This window comes from Pseudophryne corroboree, chromosome 4 (assembly GCF_028390025.1).
Source record: "Pseudophryne corroboree isolate aPseCor3 chromosome 4, aPseCor3.hap2, whole genome shotgun sequence".
NCBI lineage: Eukaryota > Metazoa > Chordata > Amphibia > Anura > Myobatrachidae > Pseudophryne > Pseudophryne corroboree.
This window is the reverse complement of record NC_086447.1, coordinates 25924780-25945318: the sequence shown is the minus strand read 5'-3', so window position 1 is coordinate 25945318 and position 20539 is coordinate 25924780. Positions and strand designations below refer to the sequence as shown.

The 20539-nt window shown below is 31.9% G+C and overlaps 26 non-coding genes across 26 annotated transcripts; all 26 read left to right on the top strand.

Annotated features, from left to right (window-relative positions):
- The first annotated feature begins 725 nt into the window (after nucleotides 1-725).
- Nucleotides 726-798, top strand: TRNAV-CAC (transfer RNA valine (anticodon CAC)). The gene has a single exon. It is a non-coding gene; the product is annotated as a tRNA-Val (tRNA).
- Nucleotides 799-1950: 1152 nt separating this feature from the next.
- TRNAV-CAC (transfer RNA valine (anticodon CAC)) lies at nucleotides 1951-2023 on the top strand. Its single transcript has one exon. It is a non-coding gene; the product is annotated as a tRNA-Val (tRNA).
- Nucleotides 2024-2460: 437 nt separating this feature from the next.
- TRNAV-AAC (transfer RNA valine (anticodon AAC)) lies at nucleotides 2461-2533 on the top strand. Its single transcript has one exon. It is a non-coding gene; the product is annotated as a tRNA-Val (tRNA).
- An 867-nt stretch (nucleotides 2534-3400) lies between these two features.
- On the top strand, nucleotides 3401-3473 carry TRNAV-CAC (transfer RNA valine (anticodon CAC)). Its single transcript has one exon. It is a non-coding gene; the product is annotated as a tRNA-Val (tRNA).
- Nucleotides 3474-4123: 650 nt separating this feature from the next.
- On the top strand, nucleotides 4124-4196 carry TRNAV-CAC (transfer RNA valine (anticodon CAC)). The gene has a single exon. It is a non-coding gene; the product is annotated as a tRNA-Val (tRNA).
- Nucleotides 4197-5270: 1074 nt separating this feature from the next.
- Nucleotides 5271-5343, top strand: TRNAV-AAC (transfer RNA valine (anticodon AAC)). The gene has a single exon. It is a non-coding gene; the product is annotated as a tRNA-Val (tRNA).
- Nucleotides 5344-6178: 835 nt separating this feature from the next.
- On the top strand, nucleotides 6179-6251 carry TRNAV-CAC (transfer RNA valine (anticodon CAC)). The gene has a single exon. It is a non-coding gene; the product is annotated as a tRNA-Val (tRNA).
- A 430-nt stretch (nucleotides 6252-6681) lies between these two features.
- On the top strand, nucleotides 6682-6754 carry TRNAV-AAC (transfer RNA valine (anticodon AAC)). The gene has a single exon. It is a non-coding gene; the product is annotated as a tRNA-Val (tRNA).
- Nucleotides 6755-7624: 870 nt separating this feature from the next.
- Nucleotides 7625-7697, top strand: TRNAV-CAC (transfer RNA valine (anticodon CAC)). The gene has a single exon. It is a non-coding gene; the product is annotated as a tRNA-Val (tRNA).
- Nucleotides 7698-8372: 675 nt separating this feature from the next.
- TRNAV-CAC (transfer RNA valine (anticodon CAC)) lies at nucleotides 8373-8445 on the top strand. Its single transcript has one exon. It is a non-coding gene; the product is annotated as a tRNA-Val (tRNA).
- A 437-nt stretch (nucleotides 8446-8882) lies between these two features.
- On the top strand, nucleotides 8883-8955 carry TRNAV-AAC (transfer RNA valine (anticodon AAC)). The gene has a single exon. It is a non-coding gene; the product is annotated as a tRNA-Val (tRNA).
- Nucleotides 8956-9822: 867 nt separating this feature from the next.
- TRNAV-CAC (transfer RNA valine (anticodon CAC)) lies at nucleotides 9823-9895 on the top strand. The gene has a single exon. It is a non-coding gene; the product is annotated as a tRNA-Val (tRNA).
- Nucleotides 9896-10545: 650 nt separating this feature from the next.
- Nucleotides 10546-10618, top strand: TRNAV-CAC (transfer RNA valine (anticodon CAC)). Its single transcript has one exon. It is a non-coding gene; the product is annotated as a tRNA-Val (tRNA).
- A 429-nt stretch (nucleotides 10619-11047) lies between these two features.
- On the top strand, nucleotides 11048-11120 carry TRNAV-AAC (transfer RNA valine (anticodon AAC)). The gene has a single exon. It is a non-coding gene; the product is annotated as a tRNA-Val (tRNA).
- An 834-nt stretch (nucleotides 11121-11954) lies between these two features.
- Nucleotides 11955-12027, top strand: TRNAV-CAC (transfer RNA valine (anticodon CAC)). Its single transcript has one exon. It is a non-coding gene; the product is annotated as a tRNA-Val (tRNA).
- A 430-nt stretch (nucleotides 12028-12457) lies between these two features.
- Nucleotides 12458-12530, top strand: TRNAV-AAC (transfer RNA valine (anticodon AAC)). Its single transcript has one exon. It is a non-coding gene; the product is annotated as a tRNA-Val (tRNA).
- Nucleotides 12531-13398: 868 nt separating this feature from the next.
- TRNAV-CAC (transfer RNA valine (anticodon CAC)) lies at nucleotides 13399-13471 on the top strand. The gene has a single exon. It is a non-coding gene; the product is annotated as a tRNA-Val (tRNA).
- Nucleotides 13472-14120: 649 nt separating this feature from the next.
- TRNAL-CAA (transfer RNA leucine (anticodon CAA)) lies at nucleotides 14121-14193 on the top strand. Its single transcript has one exon. It is a non-coding gene; the product is annotated as a tRNA-Leu (tRNA).
- A 429-nt stretch (nucleotides 14194-14622) lies between these two features.
- TRNAV-AAC (transfer RNA valine (anticodon AAC)) lies at nucleotides 14623-14695 on the top strand. Its single transcript has one exon. It is a non-coding gene; the product is annotated as a tRNA-Val (tRNA).
- Nucleotides 14696-15529: 834 nt separating this feature from the next.
- Nucleotides 15530-15602, top strand: TRNAV-CAC (transfer RNA valine (anticodon CAC)). The gene has a single exon. It is a non-coding gene; the product is annotated as a tRNA-Val (tRNA).
- A 430-nt stretch (nucleotides 15603-16032) lies between these two features.
- On the top strand, nucleotides 16033-16105 carry TRNAV-AAC (transfer RNA valine (anticodon AAC)). Its single transcript has one exon. It is a non-coding gene; the product is annotated as a tRNA-Val (tRNA).
- An 868-nt stretch (nucleotides 16106-16973) lies between these two features.
- TRNAV-CAC (transfer RNA valine (anticodon CAC)) lies at nucleotides 16974-17046 on the top strand. The gene has a single exon. It is a non-coding gene; the product is annotated as a tRNA-Val (tRNA).
- A 649-nt stretch (nucleotides 17047-17695) lies between these two features.
- Nucleotides 17696-17768, top strand: TRNAL-CAA (transfer RNA leucine (anticodon CAA)). Its single transcript has one exon. It is a non-coding gene; the product is annotated as a tRNA-Leu (tRNA).
- Nucleotides 17769-18197: 429 nt separating this feature from the next.
- On the top strand, nucleotides 18198-18270 carry TRNAV-AAC (transfer RNA valine (anticodon AAC)). The gene has a single exon. It is a non-coding gene; the product is annotated as a tRNA-Val (tRNA).
- Nucleotides 18271-19104: 834 nt separating this feature from the next.
- TRNAV-CAC (transfer RNA valine (anticodon CAC)) lies at nucleotides 19105-19177 on the top strand. Its single transcript has one exon. It is a non-coding gene; the product is annotated as a tRNA-Val (tRNA).
- A 650-nt stretch (nucleotides 19178-19827) lies between these two features.
- On the top strand, nucleotides 19828-19900 carry TRNAV-CAC (transfer RNA valine (anticodon CAC)). Its single transcript has one exon. It is a non-coding gene; the product is annotated as a tRNA-Val (tRNA).
- The last annotated feature ends 639 nt before the right edge of the window (nucleotides 19901-20539 follow it).

Here is a 20539-nt window from a genome sequence, read left to right as displayed (position 1 = left end):
TAGTATCTGTAGTGTAGTGATTTCATGTTTGCCTCACACGTGAAAGGTCCCCAGTTCGAAATTGGCAGAAACATATTTTGTTACCTAAACACTTTGAATTCAATAATTTATATTTTGATAACTATATACTGTTGCATTGCTCAATGAAAAAGCAAGCAAAAAAATCATATTGCAGAATATCAAAAGTCAATTTCCCTTCTACCATGCATATTGGAAGGTGTTGCATTTATGAAGTACCTGTAGTGTAGTATTATTCACATTTAGCCAATATGCATAAGGTTCCCCTTCAAAATTGGTCAGAAATACATTAAAAATAGATTTTTTTTATTAAATACAATGATCAGAACTATTAATAAGTGAATGTGTCCTCTTGAGATGCAAAGTGGAAAAAATAGCATAGAAATTATTAGAAAATAGAAAAATAAGTTTAGAAAAAAAAATTCTAAGAAAACGGTTTGCCAATGGTACTTCCCGACTCCATAGTGATGAGATCTTCAAAAGTCAGTTTCTGTATTGTAGTGGTTATCACATTTGCCTAAAACACAAAAGGTCCCCAGTTCGAAACTGGGCAGAAATATGCTGTTATCTTTAGAATTTTAAATCAAGGGATTTTTGGTTGAAATGCCAAATAAAAATGCAATCATATAAAAAGTTTATTTCAGAATGCCATAATGTATGTCAAAGATCATTTTTTATTGGATGGCGGGAGATTCTGTTTTCATGTAGTTTCTGTAGTGTAGTGGTTATCACGTTCGCCTCACACGCGAAAGGTCCCCAGTTTGAAACTGGGCAGAAACATATTTTGTTACCTAAACACTTTGAATTCAATAATTTATATTTTGATAACTATCTACTGTTGCATTGCTCAATGAAAAAGCAAGCAAAAATCATATTGCAGAATATCAAAAGTCAATTTCCCTTCTACCATGCATATTGGATGGTGTTGCATTCATGAAGTACCTGTAGTGTAGAGTTATTCACATTTACCCAATATGCATAAGGTCCCCCTTCAAAATTGGTCAGAAATACATTCAAAAAAGATTTTTTTAGTAAATACAATGATCAGAATTGATAATAAGTGAATGTGTCCTCTTGAAATGCAAAGTGGAAAAATAGCGTCATAATTATTAGAAAATAGGAAAAAAAGTTTAGAAAAAATTATATTTCTAAGAAAAGCATGTGTCATTTGTACTTCCAGACTAGATAGTGATGGAATTCACGAGAGTCAGTTTCTGTAGTGTAGTGGTTATCACGTTCGCCTAACACGCAAAAGGTCCCCAGTTCGAAATTGGCAGAAACATATTTTGTTACCTAAACACTTTGAATTCAATAATTTATATTTTGATAACTATATACTGTTGCATTGCTCAATGAAAAAGCAAGCAAAAAATCATATTGCAGAATATCAAAAGTCAATTTCCCTTCTACCATGCATATTGGATGGTGTTGCATTCATGAAGTACCTGTAGTGTAGTATTATTCACATTTAGCCAATATGCATAAGGTTCCCCTTCAAAATTGGTCAGAAATACATTAAAAATAGATTTTTTTATTAAATACAATGATCAGAACTATTAATAAGTGAATGTGTCCTCTTGAGATGCAAAGTGGAAAAAATAGCAGAGATATTATTAGAAAATAGAAAAATAAGTTTAGAAAAAATAATTCTAAGAAAACGGTTTGCCAATGGTACTTCCCGACTCCATAGTGATGAGATCTTCAAAAGTCAGTTTCTGTATTGTAGTGGTTATCACATTCGCCTAAAACACAAAAGGTCCCCAGTTCGAAACTGGGCAGAAATATGCTGTTATCTTTAGAATTTTAAATCAAGGGATTTTTGGTTGAAATGCCAAATAAAAATGCAATCATATAAAAAGTTTATTTCAGAATGGCATAATGTATGTCAAAGATCATTTTTTATTGGATGGCGGGAGATGCTGTTTCATTGTAGTTTCTGTAGTGTAGTGGTTATCACATTTGCCTCACACGCGAAAGGTCCCCAGTTCAAAACTGGGCAGAAACATGTTTTGTTACCTAAACACTTTGAATTCAATAATTTATATTTTGATAACTATCTACTGTTGCATTGCTCAATGAAAAAGCAAGCAAAAATCATATTGCAGAATATCAAAAGTCAATTTCCCTTCTACCATGCATATTGGATGGTGGTGCATTCATGAAGTACCTGTAGTGTAGAGTTATTCACATTTACCCAATATGCATAAGGTCCCCCTTCAAAATTGGTCAGAAATACATTCAAAAAATATTTTTTAAGTAAATACAATGATCAGAATTGATAATAAGTGAATGTGTCCTCTTGAAATGCAAAGTGGAAAACTAGCGTCAAAATTATTAGAAAATAGGAAAAAAAGTTTAGAAAAAATTATATTTCTAAGAAAAGCATGTGTCATTTGTACTTCCAGACTAGAGACTAGATAGTGATGGGATTCACGAGAGTCAGTTTCTGTAGTGTAGTGGTTATCACGTTCGCTTAACATGCGAAAGGTCCCCAGTTCGAAACTGGGCAGAAACAATCTTTTAGCTTTAGAATTTTAAAACAATGAATTTTTGGGTAAAATGCTCAATAAAAATACAATCAGATAAAAAGTTTATTTTAGCATGCCATACTGAATGTCAAAGATCATTTTTTATTGGATTATGGTCGCAAATTTTTCATGTAGTATCTCTAGTGTAGTGATTTCATGTTTGCCTCACGCGTGAAAGGTCCCCAGTTCGAAATTGGCAGAAACATATTTTGTTACCTAAACACTTTGAATTCAATAATTTACATTTTGATAACTATATACTGTTGCATTGCTCAATGAAAAAGCAAGCAAAAAATCATATTGCAGAATATCAAAAGTCAATTTCCCTTCTACCATGCATATTGGATGGTGTTGCATTCATGAAGTACCTGTAGTGTAGTATTATTCACATTTAGCCAATATGCATAAGGTTCCCCTTCAAAATTGGTCAGAAATACATTAAAAATAGATTTTTTTATTAAATACAATGATCAGAACTATTAATAAGTGAATGTGTCCTCTTGAAATGCAAAGTGGAAAAAATAGCATAGAAATTATTAGAAAATAGAAAAATAAGTTTAGAAAAAAAATTCTAAGAAAACGGTTTGCCAATGGTACTTCCCGACTCCATAGTGATGAGATCTTCAAAAGTCAGTTTCTGTATTGTAGTGGTTATCACATTCGCCTAAAACACAAAAGGTCCCCAGTTCGAAACTGGGCAGAAATATGCTGTTATCTTTAGAATTTTAAATCAAGGGATTTTTGGTTGAAATGCCAAATAAAAATGCAATCATATAAAAAGTTTATTTCAGAATGCCATAATGTATGTCAAAGATCATTTTTTATTGGATGGCGGGAGAATCTGTTTTCTTGTAGTTTCTGTAGTGTAGTGGTTATCACGTTCGCCTCACACGCGAAAGGTCCCCAGTTCGAAACTGGGCAGAAACATATTTTGTTACCTAAACACTTTGAATTCAATAATTTATATTTTGATAACTATATACTGTTGCATTGCTCAATGAAAAAGCAAGCAAAAAATCATATTGCAGAATATCAAAAGTCAATTTCCCTTCTACCATGCATATGTGATGGTGTTGCATTTATGAAGTACCTGTAGTGTAGTATTATTCACATTTAGCCAATATGCATAAGGTTCCCCTTCAAAATTGGTCAGAAATACATTAAAAATAGATTTTTTTATTAAATACAATGATCAGAACTATTAATAAGTGAATGTGTCCTCTTGAGATGCAAAGTGGAAAAAATAGCATAGAAATTATTAGAAAATAGAAAAATAAGTTTAGAAAAAAAAATTCTAAGAAAACGGTTTGCCAATGGTACTTCCCGACTCCATAGTGATGAGATCTTCAAAAGTTAGTTTCTGTATTGTAGTGGTTATCACATTCGCCTAAAACACAAAAAGTCCCCAGTTCGAAACTGGGCAGAAATATGCTGTTATCTTTAGTATTTTAAATCAAGGGATTTTTGGTTGAAATGCCAAATAAAAATGCAATCATATAAAAAGTTTATTTCAGAATGCCATAATGTATGTCAAAGATCATTTTTTATTGGATGGCGGGAGAATCTGTTTTCTTGTAGTTTCTGTAGTGTAGTGGTTATCACGTTCGCCTCACACGCGAAAGGTCCCCAGTTCGAAACTGGGCAGAAACATATTTTGTTACCTAAACACTTTGAATTCAATAATTTATATTTTGATAACTATATACTGTTGCATTGCTCAATGAAAAAGCAAGCAAAAAATCATATTGCAGAATATCAAAAGTCAATTTCCCTTCTACCATGCATATGTGATGGTGTTGCATTTATGAAGTACCTGTAGTGTAGTATTATTCACATTTAGCCAATATGCATAAGGTTCCCCTTCAAAATTGGTCAGAAATACATTAAAAAAATATTTTTTTAGTAAATACAATGATCAGAATTGATAATAAGTGAATGTGTCCTCTTGAAATGCAAAGTGGAAAAATAGCGTCAAAATTATTAGAAAATAGCAAAAAAATTTTTTGAAAAAATTATATTTCTAAGAAAAGCATGTGTCATTTGTACTTCCAGACTAGATAGTGATGGAACCACGCGAGTCAGTTTCTGTAGTGTAGTGGTTATCACGTTCGCCTAACACGTGAAAGATCCAAAATACAATCAGATAAAAAGTTTATTTTAGCATGCCATACTGAATGTCAAAGATCATTTTTTATTGGATGATGGTCGCAAATTTTTCATGTAGTATCTGTAGTGTAGTGATTTCATGTTTGCCTCACATGTGAAAGGTCCCCAGTTCGAAATTGGCAGAAACATATTTTGTTACCTAAACACTTTGAATTCAATAATTTATATTTTGATAACTATATACTGTTGCATTGCTCAATGAAAAAGCAAGCAAAAAAATCATAATGCAGAATATCAAAAGTCAATTTCCCTTCTACCATGCATATTGGATGGTGTTGCATTCATGAAGTACCTGTAGTGTAGTATTATTCACATTTAGCCAATATGCATAAGGTCCCCCTTCAAAATTGGTCAGAAATACATTAAAAAAAGATTTTTTTAGAAAATACAATGATCAGAATTGATAATAAGTGAATGTGTCCTCTGTAAAAGCAAAGTGGAAAAATAGTGTCAAATTATTAGAAAATAGGAAAAAAATTTAGAAAAAATTATATTTCTAAGAAAAGCATGTGTCATTTGTACTTCCAGACTAGATAGTGATGGGATCCACAAGAGTCAGTTTCTGTAGTGTAGTGGTTATCACGTTTGCCTAACACGTGAAAGGTCCCCAGTTCGAAACTGGGCAGAAACAATCTTTTAGCTTTAGAATTTTAAAACAATGAATTTTTGGGTAAAATGCTCAATAAAAATACAATCAGATAAAAAGTTTATTTTAGCATGCCATACTGAATGTCAAAGATCATTTTTTATTGGATGATGGTCGCAAATTTTTCATGTAGTATCTGTAGTGTAGTGATTTCAAAATTGGCAGAAACATATTTTGTTACCTAAACACTTTGAATTCAATAATTTATATTTTGATAACTATATACTGTTGCATTGCTCAATGAAAAAGCAAGCAAAAAATCATATTGCAGAATATCAAAAGTCAATTTCCCTTCTACCATGCATATTGGATGGTGTTGCATTCATGAAGTACCTGTAGTGTAGTATTATTCACATTTAGCCAATATGCATAAGGTTCCCCTTCAAAATTGGTCAGAAATACATTAAAAATAGATTTTTTTATTAAATACAATGATCAGAACAATTAATAAGTGAATGTGTCTTCTTGAAATGCAAAGTGGAAAAAATTGCATAGAAATTATTAGAAAATAGAAAAATAAGTTTAGAAAAAAAAATTCTATGAAAACGGTTTGCCAATGGTACTTCCCAACTCCATAGTGATGAGATCTTCAAAAGTCAGTTTCTGTATTGTAGTGGTTATCACATTTGCCTAAAACACAAAAGGTCCCCAGTTCGAAACTGGGCAGAAATATGCTGTTATCTTTAGAATTTTAAAACAAGGGATTTTTGGTTGAAATGCCAAATAAAAATGCAATCATATAAAAAGTTTATTTCAGAATGCCATAATGTATGTCAAAGATAATTTTTTATTGGATGGCGGGAGATGCTATTTCCATGTAGTTTCTGTAGTGTTGTGGTTATCACGTTCGCCTCACACGCGAAAGGTCCCCAGTTCGAAACTGGGCAGAAACATATTTTGTTACCTAAACACTTTGAATTCAATAATTTATATTTTGATAACTATCTACTGTTGCATTGCTCAATGAAAAAGCAAGCAAAAATCATATTGCAGAATATCAAAAGTCAATTTCCCTTCTACCATACATATTGGATGGTGTTGCATTCATGAAGTACCTGTAGTGTAGAGTAATTCACATTTACCCAATATGCATAAGGTCCCCCTTCAAAATTGGTCAGAAATACCTTATAAAAAGATTTTTTTAGTAAATACAATGATCAGAATTGATAATAAGTGAATGTGTCCTCTTGAAATGCAAAGTGGAAAAATAGCGTCAAAATTATTAGAAAATAGGAAAAAAGGTTTAGAAAAAATTATATTTCTAAGAAAAGCATGTGTCATTTGTACTTCCAGACTAGATAGTGATGGAATTCACGAGAGTCAGTTTCTGTAGTGTAGTGGTTATCACGTTCGCCTAACACGCGAAAGGTAGCCAGTTCGAAACTGGGCAGAAACAATCTTTTAGCTTTAAAATTTTAAAACAATGAATTTTTGGGTAAAATGCTCAATAAAAATACAATCAGATAAAAAGTTTATTTCAGAATGCCATACTGAATGTCAAAGATCATTTTTTATTGGATGATGGTCGCAAATTTTTCATGTAGTATCTGTAGTGTAGTGATTTCATGTTTGCCTCACACGTGAAAGGTCCCCAGTTCGAAATTGGCAGAAACATATTTTGTTACCTAAACACTTTGAATTCAATAATTTATATTTTGATAACTATATACTGTTGCATTGCTCAATGAAAAAGCAAGCAAAAAAATCATATTGCAGAATATCAAAAGTCAATTTCCCTTCTACCATGCATATTGGAAGGTGTTGCATTTATGAAGTACCTGTAGTGTAGTATTATTCACATTTAGCCAATATGCATAAGGTTCCCCTTCAAAATTGGTCAGAAATACATTAAAAATAGATTTTTTTTATTAAATACAATGATCAGAACTATTAATAAGTGAATGTGTCCTCTTGAGATGCAAAGTGGAAAAAATAGCATAGAAATTATTAGAAAATAGAAAAATAAGTTTAGAAAAAAAAATTCTAAGAAAACGGTTTGCCAATGGTACTTCCCGACTCCATAGTGATGAGATCTTCAAAAGTCAGTTTCTGTATTGTAGTGGTTATCACATTTGCCTAAAACACAAAAGGTCCCCAGTTCGAAACTGGGCAGAAATATGCTGTTATCTTTAGAATTTTAAATCAAGGGATTTTTGGTTGAAATGCCAAATAAAAATGCAATCATATAAAAAGTTTATTTCAGAATGCCATAATGTATGTCAAAGATCATTTTTTATTGGATGGCGGGAGATTCTGTTTTCATGTAGTTTCTGTAGTGTAGTGGTTATCACGTTCGCCTCACACGCGAAAGGTCCCCAGTTTGAAACTGGGCAGAAACATATTTTGTTACCTAAACACTTTGAATTCAATAATTTATATTTTGATAACTATCTACTGTTGCATTGCTCAATGAAAAAGCAAGCAAAAATCATATTGCAGAATATATGCATTTTTATTTGGCATTTCAACCAAAAATCCCTTGATTTAAAATTCTAAAGATAACAGCATATTTCTGCCCAGTTTCGAACTGGGGACCTTTTGTGTTTTAGGCAAATGTGATAACCACTACAATACAGAAACTGACTTTTGAAGATCTCATCACTATGGAGTCGGGAAGTACCATTGGCAAACCGTTTTCTTAGAATTTTTTTTTCTAAACTCTAAATGCAAAGTGGAAAAAATAGCAGAGATATTATTAGAAAATAGAAAAATAAGTTTAGAAAAAAAAATTCTAAGAAAACGGTTTGCCAATGGTACTTCCCGACTCCATAGTGATGAGATCTTCAAAAGTCAGTTTCTGTATTGTAGTGGTTATCACATTCGCCTAAAACACAAAAGGTCCCCAGTTCGAAACTGGGCAGAAATATGCTGTTATCTTTAGAATTTTAAATCAAGGGATTTTTGGTTGAAATGCCAAATAAAAATGCAATCATATAAAAAGTTTATTTCAGAATGGCATAATGTATGTCAAAGATCATTTTTTATTGGATGGCGGGAGATGCTGTTTCATTGTAGTTTCTGTAGTGTAGTGGTTATCACATTTGCCTCACACGCGAAAGGTCCCCAGTTCAAAACTGGGCAGAAACATGTTTTGTTGCCTAAACACTTTGAATTCAATAATTTATATTTTGATAACTATCTACTGTTGCATTGCTCAATGAAAAAGCAAGCAAAAATCATATTGCAGAATATCAAAAGTCAATTTCCCTTCTATCATGCATATTGGATGGTGGTGCATTCATGAAGTACCTGTAGTGTAGAGTTATTCACATTTACCCAATATGCATAAGGTCCCCCTTCAAAATTGGTCAGAAATACATTCAAAAAATATTTTTTTAGTAAATACAATGATCAGAATTGATAATAAGTGAATGTGTCCTCTTGAAATGCAAAGTGGAAAACTAGCGTCAAAATTATTAGAAAATAGGAAAAAAAGTTTAGAAAAAATTATATTTCTAAGAAAAGCATGTGTCATTTGTACTTCCAGACTAGAGACTAGATAGTGATGGGAATCACGAGAGTCAGTTTCTGTAATGTAGTGGTTATCACGTTCGCTTAACATGCGAAAGGTCCCCAGTTCGAAACTGGGCAGAAACAATCTTTTAGCTTTAGAATTTTAAAACAATGAATTTTTGGGTAAAATGCTCAATAAAAATACAATCAGATAAAAAGTTTATTTTAGCATGCCATACTGAATGTCAAAGATCATTTTTTATTGGATTATGGTCGCAAATTTTTCATGTAGTATCTCTAGTGTAGTGATTTCATGTTTGCCTCACGCGTGAAAGGTCCCCAGTTCGAAATTGGCAGAAACATATTTTGTTACCTAAACACTTTGAATTCAATAATTTATATTTTGATAACTATATACTGTTGCATTGCTCAATGAAAAAGCAAGCAAAAAATCATATTGCAGAATATCAAAAGTCAATTTCCCTTCTACCATGCATATTGGATGGTGTTGCATTCATGAAGTACCTGTAGTGTAGTATTATTCACATTTAGCCAATATGCATAAGGTTCCCCTTCAAAATTGGTCAGAAATACATTAAAAATAGATTTTTTTATTAAATACAATGATCAGAACTATTAATAAGTGAATGTGTCCTCTTGAAATGCAAAGTGGAAAAAATAGCATAGAAATTATTAGAAAATAGAAAAATAAGTTTAGAAAAAAAATTCTAAGAAAACGGTTTGCCAATGGTACTTCCCGACTCCATAGTGATGAGATCTTCAAAAGTCAGTTTCTGTATTGTAGTGGTTATCACATTCGCCTAAAACACAAAAGGTCCCCAGTTCGAAACTGGGCAGAAATATGCTGTTATCTTTAGAATTTTAAATCAAGGGATTTTTGGTTGAAATGCCAAATAAAAATGCAATCATATAAAAAGTTTATTTCAGAATGCCATAATGTATGTCAAAGATCATTTTTTATTGGATGGCGGGAGAATCTGTTTTCTTGTAGTTTCTGTAGTGTAGTGGTTATCACGTTCGCCTCACACGCGAAAAGTCCCCAGTTCGAAACTGGGCAGAAACATATTTTGTTACCTAAACACTTTGAATTCAATAATTTATATTTTGATAACTATCTACTGTTGCATTGCTCAATGAAAAAGCAAGCAAAAATCATATTGCAGAATATCAAAAGTCAATTTCCCTTCTACCATGCATATTGGAAGGTGTTGCATTTATGAAGTACCTGTAGTGTAGTATTATTCACATTTAGCCAATATGCATAAGGTTCCCCTTCAAAATTGGTCAGAAATACATTAAAAATAGATTTTTTTTATTAAATACAATGATCAGAACTATTAATAAGTGAATGTGTCCTCTTGAGATGCAAAGTGGAAAAAATAGCATAGAAATTATTAGAAAATAGAAAAATAAGTTTAGAAAAAAAAATTCTAAGAAAACGGTTTGCCAATGGTACTTCCCGACTCCATAGTGATGAGATCTTCAAAAGTCAGTTTCTGTATTGTAGTGGTTATCACATTTGCCTAAAACACAAAAGGTCCCCAGTTCGAAACTGGGCAGAAATATGCTGTTATCTTTAGAATTTTAAATCAAGGGATTTTTGGTTGAAATGCCAAATAAAAATGCAATCATATAAAAAGTTTATTTCAGAATGCCATAATGTATGTCAAAGATCATTTTTTATTGGATGGCGGGAGATGCTATTTCCATGTAGTTTCTGTAGTGTTGTGGTTATCACGTTCGCCTCACACGCGAAAGGTCCCCAGTTCGAAACTGGGCAGAAACATATTTTGTTACCTAAACACTTTGAATTCAATAATTTATATTTTGATAACTATCTACTGTTGCATTGCTCAATGAAAAAGCAAGCAAAAATCATATTGCAGAATATCAAAAATCAATTTCCCTTCTACCATGCATATTGGATGGTGTTGCATTCATGAAGTACCTGTAGTGTAGAGTTATTCACATTTACCCAATATGCATAAGGTCCCCCTTCAAAATTGGTCAGAAATACATAATAAAAAGATTTTTTTAGTAAATACAATGATCAGAATTGATAATAAGTGAATGTGTCCTCTGTAAAAGCAAAGTGAAAAAATAGCGTCAAAATTATTAGAAAATAGGAAAAAAGTTTAGAAAAAATTATATTTCTAAGAAAAGCATGTGTCATTTGTACTTCCAGACTAGATAGTGATGGGATCCGCAAGAGTCAGTTTCTGTAGTGTAGTGGTTATCACGTTCGCCTAACACGCGAAAGGTCCCCAGTTCGAAACTGGGCAGAAACAATCTTTTAGCTTTAGAATTTTAAAACAATGAATTTTTGGGTAAAATGCTCAATAAAAATACAATCAGATAAAAAGTTTATTTTAGCATGCCATACTGAATGTCAAAGATCATTTTTTATTGGATGATGGTCGCAAATTTTTCATGTAGTATCTGTAGTGTAGTGATTTCAAAATTGGCAGAAACATATTTTGTTACCTAAACACTTTGAATTCAATAATTTATATTTTGATAACTATATATTGTTGCATTGCTCAATGAAAAAGCAAGCAAAAAATCATATTGCAGAATATCAAAAGTCAATTTCCCTTCTACCATGCATATTGGATGGTGTTGCATTCATGAAGTACCTGTAGTGTAGTATTATTCACATTTAGCCAATATGCATAAGGTTCCCCTTCAAAATTGGTCAGAAATACATTACAAATAGATTTTTTTATTAAATACAATGATCAGAACTATTAATAAGTGAATGTGTCTTCTTGAAATGCAAAGTGGAAAAAATAGCATAGAAATTATTAGAAAATAGAAAAATAAGTTTAGAAAAAAAATTCTAAGAAAACGGTTTGCCAATGGTACTTCCCGACTCCATAGTGATGAGATCTTCAAAAGTTAGTTTCTGTATTGTAGTGGTTATCACATTCGCCTAAAACACAAAAGGTCCCCAGTTCGAAACTGGGCAGAAATATGCTGTTATCTTTAGCATTTTAAATCAAGGGATTTTTGGTTGAAATGCCAAATAAAAATGCAATCATATAAAAAGTTTATTTCAGAATGCCATAATGTATGTCAAAGATCATTTTTTATTGGATGGCGGGAGATTCTGTTTTCATGTAGTTTCTGTAGTGTAGTGGTTATCACGTTCGCCTCACACGCGAAAGGTCCCCAGTTCGAAATTGGGCAGAAACATATTGTGTTACCTAAACACTTTGAATTCAATAATTTATATTTTGATAACTATCTACTGTTGCATTGCTCAATGAAAAAGCAAGCAAAAATCATATTGCAGAATATCAAAAGTCAATTTCCCTTCTACCATGCGTATTGGATGGTGTTGCATTCATGAAGTACCTGTAGTGTAGAGTTATTCACATTTACCCAATATGCATAAGGTCCCCCTTCAAAATTGGTCAGAAATACATTCAAAAAAGATTTTTTTAGTAAATACAATGATCAGAATTGATAATAAGTGAATGTGTCCTCTTGAAATGCAAAGTGGAAAAATAGCGTCAAAATTATTAGAAAATAGGAAAAAAAGTTTAGAAAAAATTATATTTCTAAGAAAAGCATGTGTCATTTGTACTTCCAGACTAGATAGTGATGGAATTCACGAGAGTCAGTTTCTGTAGTGTAGTGGTTATCACGTTCGCCTAACACGCAAAAGGTCACCAGTTCAAAACTGGGCAGAAACAATCTTTTAGCTTTAGAATTTTAAAACAATGAATTTTTGGGTAAAATGCTCAATAAAAATACAATCAGATAAAAAGTTTATTTTAGCATGCCATACTGAATGTCAAAGATCATTTTTTATTGGATGATGGTCGCAAATTTTTCATGTAGTATCTGTAGTGTAGTGATTTCATGTTTGCCTCACACGTGAAAGGTCCCGAGTTCGAAATTGGCAGAAACATATTTTGTTACCTAAACACTTTGAATTCAATAATTTATATTTTGATAACTATATACTGTTGCATTGCTCAATGAAAAAGCAAGCAAAAAATCATATTGCAGAATATCAAAAGTCAATTTCCCTTCTACCATGCATATTGGATGGTGTTGCATTCATGAAGTACCTGTAGTGTAGTATTATTCACATTTAGCCAATATGCATAAGGTTCCCCTTCAAAATTGGTCAGAAATACATTAAAAATAGATTTTTTTATTAAATACAATGATCAGAACTATTAATAAGTGAATGTGTCCTCTTGAAATGCAAAGTGGAAAAAATAGCATAGAAATGATTAGAAAATAGAAAAATAAGTTTAGAAATTTTTTTTCTAAGAAAACGGTTTGCCAATGGTACTTCCCGACTCCATAGTGATGAGATCTTCAAAAGTCAGTTTCTGTATTGTAGTGGTTATCACATTCGCCTAAAACACAAAAGGTCCCCAGTTCGAAACTGGGCAGAAATATGCTGTTATCTTTAGAATTTTAAATCAAGGGATTTTTGGTTGAAATGCCAAATAAAAATGCAATCATATAAAAAGTTCATTTCAGAATGCCATAATGTATGTCAAAGATCATTTTTTATTGGATGGCGGGAGAATCTGTTTTCATGTAGTTTCTGTAGTGTAGTGGTTATCACGTTCGCCTCACACGCGAAAGGTCCCCAGTTCGAAACTGGGCAGAAACATATTTTGTTACCTAAACACTTTGAATTCAATAATTTATATTTTGATAACTATCTACTGTTGCATTGCTCAATGAAAAAGCAAGCAAAAATCATATTGCAGAATATCAAAAGTCATTTTCCCTTCTACCATGCATATTGGATGGTGTTGCATTCATGAAGTACCTGTAGTGTAGTATTATTCACATTTAGCCAATATGCATAAGGTTCCCCTTCAAAATTGGTCAGAAATACATTAAAAGTAGATTTTTTTATTAAATACAATGATCAGAACTATTAATAAGTGAATGTGTCCTCTTGAGATGCAAAGTGGAAAAAATAGCATAGAAATTATTAGAAAATAGAAAAATAAGTTTAGAAAAAAAAATTCTAAGAAAACGGTTTGCCAATGGTACTTCCCGACTCCATAGTGATGAGATCTTCAAAAGTCAGTTTCTGTATTGTAGTGGTTATCACATTCGCCTAAAACACAAAAGGTCCCCAGTTCGAAACTGGGCAGAAATATGCTGTTATCTTTAGAATTTTAAAACAAGGGATTTTTGGTTGAAATGCCAAATAAAAATGCAATCATATAAAAAGTTTATTTCAGAATGCCATAATGTATGTCAAAGATCATTTTTTATTGGATGGCGGGAGATGCTATTTCCATGTAGTTTCTGTAGTGTTGTGGTTATCACGTTCGCCTCAAACGCGAAAGGTCCCCAGTTCGAAACTGGGCAGAAACATATTTTGTTACCTAAACACTTTGAATTCAATAATTTATATTTTGATAACTATCTACTGTTGCATTGCTCAATGAAAAAGCAAGCAAAAATCATATTGCAGAATATCAAAAATCAATTTCCCTTCTACCATGCATATTGGATGGTGTTGCATTCATGAAGTACCTGTAGTGTAGAGTTATTCACATTTACCCAATATGCATAAGGTCCCCCTTCAAAATTGGTCAGAAATACATAATAAAAAGATTTTTTTAGTAAATACAATGATCAGAATTGATAATAAGTGAATGTGTCCTCTGTAAAAGCAAAGTGAAAAAATAGCGTCAAAATTATTAGAAAATAGGAAAAAAGTTTAGAAAAAATTATATTTCTAAGAAAAGCATGTGTCATTTGTACTTCCAGACTAGATAGTGATGGGATCCGCAAGAGTCAGTTTCTGTAGTGTAGTGGTTATCACGTTCGCCTAACACGCGAAAGGTCCCCAGTTCGAAACTGGGCAGAAACAATCTTTTAGCTTTAGAATTTTAAAACAATGAATTTTTGGGTAAAATGCTCAATAAAAATACAATCAGATAAAAAGTTTATTTTAGCATGCCATACTGAATGTCAAAGATCATTTTTTATTGGATGATGGTCGCAAATTTTTCATGTAGTATCTGTAGTGTAGTGATTTCAAAATTGGCAGAAACATATTTTGTTACCTAAACACTTTGAATTCAATAATTTATATTTTGATAACTATATATTGTTGCATTGCTCAATGAAAAAGCAAGCAAAAAATCATATTGCAGAATATCAAAAGTCAATTTCCCTTCTACCATGCATATTGGATGGTGTTGCATTCATGAAGTACCTGTAGTGTAGTATTATTCACATTTAGCCAATATGCATAAGGTTCCCCTTCAAAATTGGTCAGAAATACATTACAAATAGATTTTTTTATTAAATACAATGATCAGAACTATTAATAAGTGAATGTGTCTTCTTGAAATGCAAAGTGGAAAAAATAGCATAGAAATTATTAGAAAATAGAAAAATAAGTTTAGAAAAAAAATTCTAAGAAAACGGTTTGCCAATGGTACTTCCCGACTCCATAGTGATGAGATCTTCAAAAGTTAGTTTCTGTATTGTAGTGGTTATCACATTCGCCTAAAACACAAAAGGTCCCCAGTTCGAAACTGGGCAGAAATATGCTGTTATCTTTAGCATTTTAAATCAAGGGATTTTTGGTTGAAATGCCAAATAAAAATGCAATCATATAAAAAGTTTATTTCAGAATGCCATAATGTATGTCAAAGATCATTTTTTATTGGATGGCGGGAGATTCTGTTTTCATGTAGTTTCTGTAGTGTAGTGGTTATCACGTTCGCCTCACACGCGAAAGGTCCCCAGTTCGAAATTGGGCAGAAACATATTGTGTTACCTAAACACTTTGAATTCAATAATTTATATTTTGATAACTATCTACTGTTGCATTGCTCAATGAAAAAGCAAGCAAAAATCATATTGCAGAATATCAAAAGTCAATTTCCCTTCTACCATGCGTATTGGATGGTGTTGCATTCATGAAGTACCTGTAGTGTAGAGTTATTCACATTTACCCAATATGCATAAGGTCCCCCTTCAAAATTGGTCAGAAATACATTCAAAAAAGATTTTTTTAGTAAATACAATGATCAGAATTGATAATAAGTGAATGTGTCCTCTTGAAATGCAAAGTGGAAAAATAGCGTCAAAATTATTAGAAAATAGGAAAAAAAGTTTAGAAAAAATTATATTTCTAAGAAAAGCATGTGTCATTTGTACTTCCAGACTAGATAGTGATGGAATTCACGAGAGTCAGTTTCTGTAGTGTAGTGGTTATCACGTTCGCCTAACACGCAAAAGGTCACCAGTTCAAAACTGGGCAGAAACAATCTTTTAGCTTTAGAATTTTAAAACAATGAATTTTTGGGTAAAATGCTCAATAAAAATACAATCAGATAAAAAGTTTATTTTAGCATGCCATACTGAATGTCAAAGATCATTTTTTATTGGATGATGGTCGCAAATTTTTCATGTAGTATCTGTAGTGTAGTGATTTCATGTTTGCCTCACACGTGAAAGGTCCCGAGTTCGAAATTGGCAGAAACATATTTTGTTACCTAAACACTTTGAATTCAATAATTTATATTTTGATAACTATATACTGTTGCATTGCTCAATGAAAAAGCAAGCAAAAAATCATATTGCAGAATATCAAAAGTCAATTTCCCTTCTACCATGCATATTGGATGGTGTTGCATTCATGAAGTACCTGTAGTGTAGTATTATTCACATTTAGCCAATATGCATAAGGTTCCCCTTCAAAATTGGTCAGAAATACATTAAAAATAGATTTTTTTATTAAATACAATGATCAGAACTATTAATAAGTGAATGTGTCCTCTTGAAATGCAAAGTGGAAAAAATAGCATAGAAATGATTAGAAAATAGAAAAATAAGTTTAGAAATTTTTTTTCTAAGAAAACGGTTTGCCAATGGTACTTCCCGACTCCATAGTGATGAGATCTTCAAAAGTCAGTTTCTGTATTGTAGTGGTTATCACATTCGCCTAAAACACAAAAGGTCCCCAGTTCGAAACTGGGCAGAAATATGCTGTTATCTTTAGAATTTTAAATCAAGGGATTTTTGGTTGAAATGCCAAATAAAAATGCAATCATATAAAAAGTTCATTTCAGAATGCCATAATGTATGTCAAAGATCATTTTTTATTGGATGGCGGGAGAATCTGTTTTCATGTAGTTTCTGTAGTGTAGTGGTTATCACGTTCGCCTCACACGCGAAAGGTCCCCAGTTCGAAACTGGGCAGAAACATATTTTGTTACCTAAACACTTTGAATTCAATAATTTATATTTTGATAACTATCTACTGTTGCATTGCTCAATGAAAAAGCAAGCAAAAATCATATTGCAGAATATCAAAAGTCATTTTCCCTTCTACCATGCATATTGGATGGTGTTGCATTCATGAAGTACCTGTAGTGTAGTATTATTCACATTTAGCCAATATGCATAAGGTTCCCCTTCAAAATTGGTCAGAAATACATTAAAAGTAGATTTTTTTATTAAATACAATGATCAGAACTATTAATAAGTGAATGTGTCCTCTTGAGATGCAAAGTGGAAAAAATAGCATAGAAATTATTAGAAAATAGAAAAATAAGTTTAGAAAAAAAAATTCTAAGAAAACGGTTTGCCAATGGTACTTCCCGACTCCATAGTGATGAGATCTTCAAAAGTCAGTTTCTGTATTGTAGTGGTTATCACATTCGCCTAAAACACAAAAGGTCCCCAGTTCGAAACTGGGCAGAAATATGCTGTTATCTTTAGAATTTTAAAACAAGGGATTTTTGGTTGAAATGCCAAATAAAAATGCAATCATATAAAAAGTTTATTTCAGAATGCCATAATGTATGTCAAAGATCATTTTTTATTGGATGGCGGGAGATGCTATTTCCATGTAGTTTCTGTAGTGTTGTGGTTATCACGTTCGCCTCAAACGCGAAAGGTCCCCAGTTCGAAACTGGGCAGAAACATATTTTGTTACCTAAACACTTTGAATTCAATAATTTATATTTTGATAACTATCTACTGTTGCATTGCTCAATGAAAAAGCAAGCAAAAATCATATTGCAGAATATCAAAAATCAATTTCCCTTCTACCATGCATATTGGATGGTGTTGCATTCATGAAGTACCTGTAGTGTAGAGTTATTCACATTTACCCAATATGCATAAGGTCCCCCTTCAAAATTGGTCAGAAATACATAATAAAAAGATTTTTTTAGTAAATACAATGATCAGAATTGATAATAAGTGAATGTGTCCTCTGTAAAAGCAAAGTGAAAAAATAGCGTCAAAATTATTAGAAAATAGGAAAAAAGTTTAGAAAAAATTATATTTCTAAGAAAAGCATGTGTCATTTGTACTTCCAGACTAGATAGTGATGGGATCCGCAAGAGTCAGTTTCTGTAGTGTAGTGGTTATCACGTTCGCCTAACACGCGAAAGGTCCCCAGTTCGAAACTGGGCAGAAACAATCTTTTAGCTTTAGAATTTTAAAACAATGAATTTTTGGGTAAAATGCTCAATAAAAATACAATCAGATAAAAAGTTTATTTTAGCATGCCATACTGAATGTCAAAGATCATTTTTTATTGGATGATGGTCGCAAATTTTTCATGTAGTATCTGTAGTGTAGTGATTTCAAAATTGGCAGAAACATATTTTGTTACCTAAACACTTTGAATTCAATAATTTATATTTTGATAACTATATATTGTTGCATTGCTCAATGAAAAAGCAAGCAAAAAATCATATTGCAGAATATCAAAAGTCAATTTCCCTTCTACCATGCATATTGTATGGTGTTGCATTCATGAAGTACCTGTAGTGTAGTATTATTCACATTTAGCCAATATGCATAAGGTTCCCCTTCAAAATTGGTCAGAAATACATTACAAATAGATTTTTTTATTAAATACAATGATCAGAACTATTAATAAGTGAATGTGTCTTCTTGAAATGCAAAGTGGAAAAAATAGCATAGAAATTATTAGAAAATAGAAAAATAAGTTTAGAAAAAAAATGCTAAGAAAACGGTTTGCCAATGGTACTTCCCGACTCCATAGTGATGAGATCTTCAAAAGTTAGTTTCTGTATTGTAGTGGTTATCACATTCGCCTAAAACACAAAAGGTCCCCAGTTCGAAACTGGGCAGAAATATGCTGTTATCTTTAGCATTTTAAATCAAGGGATTTTTGGTTGAAATGCCAAATAAAAATGCAATCATATAAAAAGTTTATTTCAGAATGCCATAATGTATGTCAAAGATCATTTTTTATTGGATGGCGGGAGATTCTGTTTTCATGTAGTTTCTGTAGTGTAGTGGTTATCACGTTCGCCTCACACGCGAAAGGTCCCCAGTTCGAAACTGGGCAGAAACATATTTTGTTACCTAAACACTTTGAATTCAATAATTTATATTTTGATAACTATATACTGTTGCATTGCTCAATGAAAAAGCAAGCAAAAAATCATATTGCAGAATATCAAAAGTCAATTTCCCTTCTACCATGCATATGTGATGGTGTTGCATTTATGAAGTACCTGTAGTGTAGTATTATTCACATTTAGCCAATATGCATAAGGTTCCCCTTCAAAATTGGTCAGAAATACATTAAAAATAGATTTTTTTATTAAATACAATGATCAGAACTATTAATAAGTGAATGTGTCCTCTTGAGATGCAAAATGGAAAAAATAGCATAGAAATTATTAGAAAATAGAAAAATAAGTTTAGAAAAAAAAATTCTAAGAAAACGGTTTGCCAATGATACTTCCCGACTCCATAGTGATGAGATCTTCAAAAGTTAGTTTCTGTATTGTAGTGGTTATCACATTCGCCTAAAACACAAAAAGTCCCCAGTTCGAAACTGGGCAGAAATATGCTGTTATCTTTAGTATTTTAAATCAAGGGATTTTTGGTTGAAATGCCAAATAAAAATGCAATCATATAAAAAGTTTATTTCAGAATGCCATAATGTATGTCAAAGATCATTTTTTATTGGATAGCGGGAGATTCTGTTTTCATGTAGTTTCTGTAGTGTAGTGGTTATCACGTTCGCCTCACACGCGAAAGGTCCCCAGTTCGAAACTGGGCAGAAACATATTTTGTTACCTAAACACTTTGAATTCAATAATTTATATTTTGATAACTATATACTGTTGCATTGCTCAATGAAAAAGCAAGCAAAAAATCATATTGCAGAATATCAAAAGTCAATTTCCCTTCTACCATGCATATGTGATGGTGTTGCATTTATGAAGTACCTGTAGTGTAGTATTATTCACATTTAGCCAATATGCATAAGGTTCCCCTTCAAAATTGGTCAGAAATACATTAAAAGTAGATTTTTTTATTAAATACAATGATCAGAACTATTAATAAGTGAATGTGTCCTCTTGAGATGCAAAGTGGAAAAAATAGCATAGAAATTATTAGAAAATAGAAAAATAAGTTTAGAAAAAAAAATTCTAAGAAAACGGTTTGCCAATGGTACTTCCCGACTCCATAGTGATGAGATCTTCAAAAGTCAGTTTCTGTATTGTAGTGGTTATCACATGCACCTAAAACACAAAAGGTCCCCAGTTCGAAACTGGGCAGAAATATGCTGTTATCTTTAGAATTTTAAAACAAGGGATATTTGGTTGAAATGCCAAATAAAAATGCAATTATATAAAAAGTTTATTTCAGAATGCCATAATGAATGTCAAAGATCATTTTTTATTGGATGGCGGGAGATGCT